Source organism: Perissodus microlepis, chromosome 7, assembly GCF_051167445.1.
Source record: "Perissodus microlepis isolate ML-2025 ecotype Zambia chromosome 7, ASM5116744v1, whole genome shotgun sequence".
In the NCBI taxonomy this organism is placed as follows: Eukaryota; Metazoa; Chordata; class Actinopteri; order Cichliformes; family Cichlidae; genus Perissodus; species Perissodus microlepis.
In genome coordinates this window covers 27,498,593-27,503,532 of record NC_140467.1, presented here as the reverse complement: position 1 = coordinate 27,503,532, position 4,940 = coordinate 27,498,593, and the positions used below count along the sequence as shown (strand labels likewise).

The window sequence follows — 4,940 nt, the reverse complement described above, 5'->3', positions numbered from 1 at the left end:
CCCCTGCTGCTCTGCGACATCCATCTGCAATCATCCCGACGGTCAACCTCTGGGGCTGCCATGCTATTTTCCAAAGACTGCCTGAGCAGAAGCTGATATTTTACAGATCATCTCCTGGGAATCGTGACATTCCAATCACATCATTATTCCTGGATCAGCTGTGAGAGCTGAGCTTCACCTCCTGTCATCTGTCTGCTGCACAATCGATTCCCCGGCTGAATGTTTTCGCTCCTGCTGGAAAAAACGCCGCCGCTCGCCTCAGTGCAGACCGCTCACTTATTTTTAGAAACAACAACCAAGGACACAAAGTGCCCGAGAGGTTTGTACCGGAGCCGTTCTGCTGGGGAAAGAGGACCGTGATTACTGGGATCCTGTGTGAAAGTGAGGATTTGTTTCAGCTGCACAGTGACAGCAGCTCACACCAGCCCCTTTCAGCCTGCCTCCACCTGCAGCGCTCACTTATAAAAACTCGAAAGGCACGGGTGCCGTCAGAGGACTAAACTACTTTGACTACTATAAAGTATTTTTACTTGAATATTTATTTAATGCAAGGTTATGTTTCCACTAATCGTGTTGGCTGCGGGGACGCTTGGCTGAATAAAGAGCCCGCTGCAAATAATGACACTTTTCAAGTTTCACAGTGAGACTTTCACACCACCTTCTTCTCTCAGAGGTGAAGCCTTTCATTCCTGGAAATATTCAAGTAAATAAAGAATTCATTGAAATACAGCAACACGAGATGGCTCTCCACATGAGACATGAGATTCTCCTTTGCAGGATGGAGCCGAGCGAGAGTCCCGCTGCTCCACCCCAACCGCCCAGGAGGCACTGGAAGGACACCATTGCTTGCTGGCCTACACCAATGCTTGGCAGAAAATAGAAAAGTATTCATATTTTTATGTTTCCGTGAGTGTCGAGCACTGCATGGAGTTGCTTTACATGTGATGACAGATGTCATGTTTTTTGGTTACGCTCCGTGATATTTGTGTTTTCTGTTATTCATTGTCCCATGGCTTCCTGTTTATCTGAGCCATTTTCTCATCCTTCTTTGGGTTAAATCCTGTTTTACTTTGCCTGTTTCTGTGTTTTCACTTCTCTCCATCTCTGCATCTCACCAGCTTCATCCTCAGCTTCTCATTGTGAGGTCGCCCAGAGGCCTCCGGCCGAAAAGGCAGTTCAGCACAGCCGGGATGTCTTTTCCTTTTCTGCCTGAACGTGACGATAGCCTAAGGATGGTCATGTGACACATGAGTCAGCCACATCTGACCAATCACAAACAGGAGACATCACAACATCATACAGGCTGAGCGCACAGACAGTAAAAAATGTGGACGTAGCCACCTTGACGTCCTGTCAATCATTACCTGGTACCTAATCAGCTGGTAGCCAATCAGAATATCCTAGAAAATTCTCCTTTGCAAAACTCAGAATGACCAAAATCTACAAAATTAACTTTTAAATGTTTTTTTTATTCAGAACAAAAACAAGCGCCCGACCCAAAGCCCCCAGGGATGTGCTATTGAGGTCATGGCCGATTTTCCACAGACTTGAGGTTTTGCAGACACAACGTTAGCTTGTTCGCCATATTGGGCTGACAGTCATGTAAATAAGACCCCAGACACACCGACCTGCAGACCCAACTGAAACCAACAGGTAGCAGGGAAACATGTTGCCGTGTTCGCCAGCAGTCAGAAAAACATGTTTCTGTTACATCTAATATGGCAGACAACTCTAAGGTTATATGAGAAACCTCAATAAGACCACAACAGGTGTCTCCCCTTGATGGTCATTAGAAAGGGTGCAGGTTTAATATTTAAAAAGAGTTTTAAAAATGAAAACTGTTAACAGACTACCACAGTTCTGTCATTAAGACGGGGAGGGTGTGACTGGAGTTACAGCTGCATGGTCATTAAAACACTTTCTATTGTTCGGCTGCAGATCCGCTGATGTTCATCGGTCAAGAGAAGGAGACACTTTGATGCAGGCCATCAAGCACAAAGCTGAGGTGCTCTGCGTTGGGATCAGATCGCTGCAGTAAGACATGAGGAACAATAATATTGTTTATGTGATTCTGAGCCAGAAGAATTTTGTATGACTGTCACCTGCAGACCACCCGGCCTGCCCGGCCTGCGAGCAGGACCTCCTCTGCATGATTGTGCAGTTCTGGGTGTTTCTGTGTCTCTGTAATTCCCAGAAACATTAGAACGAGCCTCCAGCACCACCCGCCACGCTGCGAGGATATGACTCTGTGATTGAGTGTGCAGGCGAACCACGCAGATTATTATTGTGCATGTGGATAGAATGAGAACTGAGTGTGAGTTTTCCCTTTGCTCAAATTTAATTAGTCTTTGCATGATGATATTCGCTTCACAAAATAATATTTGTGCGCCTGCAGGAATCTTGCTGTTCTCAAAAAGGTCACGCTATGAAATAAATGTGATGATACATGATAACAGCATGCTTTTATGTTATTTAGCTGATGAGCATGCAAGCATTTCTGTGGCTTTTCAGATATATTTAGCTGCAGGATCATTGTTTTCTCCTTAAATGAGCTTTGTTTCATGCCATCTGAAACTCAGACCCAGACTCTCATAAATACTGTTCAGAGTAGAACTTCAGCAAAAACTCAAAGTATGCTGGATCATATAATTCGAGAGGCTGGTATAGATTTGACAGATAGAGGCATAGAGCTCATAATAACTTCTGGACATTTCCCAGAAACATATGTTGTTAAAAGAGGCTCATTATATGTTTGTAAATGTTAAAATCTGCACCTTGGTTTAATGGACAGATGGGTGGAAATGATACTCCAAATCCTGCAGTCCTGCAGGGACCATGAACGCCTCAGAAACGGCTTTACTGTGGTCAGAGATCAGGTGGGCTCATTTCCTGACAGATTTCCATCCAATCATATTTTAGAGGAGTTCTCCTGGTTTGAGGAAAGAAGGCAAGTTTAAGGCTCTTCAGCATCGGGTTCACCTTGTTTCTTATAAACATCTATGAAGTAAATCCCACCCACATGTAGAGGAGTGGCTAAAAATCCCCCAAATTATTATTATCATGCAATTATTTCTGCACACGGGGGTCACACAGGACACCAGAAGCAAAGGTCCACCCCTCACTGATGCTAATTTAGATAATTTTCCTCAATAAATGAAGGCTTTGTCTCATTTTTATCCTGAGATCTCATTAAGTATTTGTAGTACATGTGAAGATGTGTTTTAGGATATTCACGCAGAAATACTTAAAAAATAAATCGAGGGTTCTTAAACTTCACACTTCAGCCGAGTGCACCTTCACAGCAGAGCCACCTGTGACTAATAATTTCATCTGAGGTGCCATAAAATCTGTGAGGACACTCGAGAAAAGTTCACGTACTTTAAGCCTGAACTTCTTGAGTGAAGGTGCTGCACTGCACGCCTCCTTTCACACACTGTCCTATTTTCAGCGTGTTTCTGGGAGGATTTCGCCTCCTTGGCAGATGTTTGTTTCTGTCTGAGTTTCCATTTGTTTTGCCCTTCAGTGCAGATTAACTTTAAGCTGTTTCCATGACTGTGTGAACCCATTTAAATAATCTTTACATGTATAGATCTGCACTTTAAACGCCTGTGAGTAATTACAGTGGATAGCAATGTCAGCCGTGATGCCATCCCATTAATTACAGTTATTATCCGGAAGCGCAGGTATGCTGCATCTACATAGATACAAACGGTTCTTAGTGGATCGCCGATCAGCTGTGATTAATAAGAGGCCTGAAATAAAACAGCGTAAAGAGTGAAAAAAATATATAATTACAGGAGGAAACAGAACAACAGCCTTGTCTCATGGAGACAACACCCACACCTGCTCTCACCTCTGACTTTTCCACAGAGCAGAACAAGAACTGAGACTAGAAGTGAACTCTGCTCTGTACGTTAGCCTCTGATAACGAGTGTCATCGCTGCTTTCACTCCTCAGCCAGAAACATCAGCCTCACACATTGTCACAACCTTTTTTGGTTCATTTTCTAGTTTGAGTTTCTTGTTTCCAGTTTAGTTTTGTATTTGATGTTAGAGTTTTTCCAGCAATAAAGGCGCCGTTTTGAGTTTATTCTCTGCGTATGAGTCCTGCGTTTGGGTCCTAGATCCTTCCTGCCACACAGCAAACATGACACCAAGATTCCTCACAGTGTTACTGGAGGTCAGGGTAAGGCCATCCAGGGTAAAGAAGTAATGGTTGGACTGCAGCCTCTGGGATCAGGTGTCCCACAGTGACTATTTGAAGAGAAAAATCCCTCTCAGTGTGGACATGAAGCTGTGGATCAGGAGTTTTTGCAGAGTAAACCAAAACACGCAGCAGTGGATTAATGACTAAGATCGTACTGTGGACGGATCATCTCATGGTCTGTTTATGGCATCAACGTGAACCCTTATCCTCCATCAGGGGCGATTCTAGGATCAGAGTTTTGGGGGTGCTGAGCACCCAGAGAGCTGCCCAGCCAGGCAAGATAAACTTTACTCGTCACGATGAGACTTCTTCCCTGTCTCTGTCAGTCCCTGCATCCTCCCTGTCCTCATCGTCTGTTGTCTTCGTCTCCGTTATCAGTCATCATAATTTTACCATCTCTGTGCAAGTCTGCAAATTTCTTTATTAAATCATAAGATTCTTAAATTCATCAAGTCTCTCTGTGCCTGGGTCCTCGTCACAAAACATGACATCACTGTTTTGTACATTTTAACACAATTTAATCCCCACATTTGTGAAAGAAAAGCAAAACACTTTTTTAAAGTCTGTAACATAACCATCAAATCAGATAAAGGTTATTTAAATGCTGCAAACGAAAAATGGATTGGAATAAAAAAAACAAACATATTCTAACCTTAATTACTGCAGGAGAATAATGAATGATGCTCATAGTGAGTAAGAAGTAAACTGAGTGCATTTTTTGTCAGAGATTCACT

At 43.3% G+C, this 4,940-nt stretch overlaps 1 long non-coding RNA gene across 1 annotated transcript; it reads left to right on the top strand.

Annotated features, from left to right (window-relative positions):
* The first annotated feature begins 402 nt into the window (after positions 1 to 402).
* Positions 403 to 4,089, top strand: LOC146383247 (uncharacterized). The gene is made up of 2 exons (XR_014800738.1): positions 403 to 884; positions 1,939 to 4,089. It is a non-coding gene; the product is annotated as an uncharacterized LOC146383247 (long non-coding RNA).
* Positions 4,090 to 4,940: the final 851 nt, after the last annotated feature.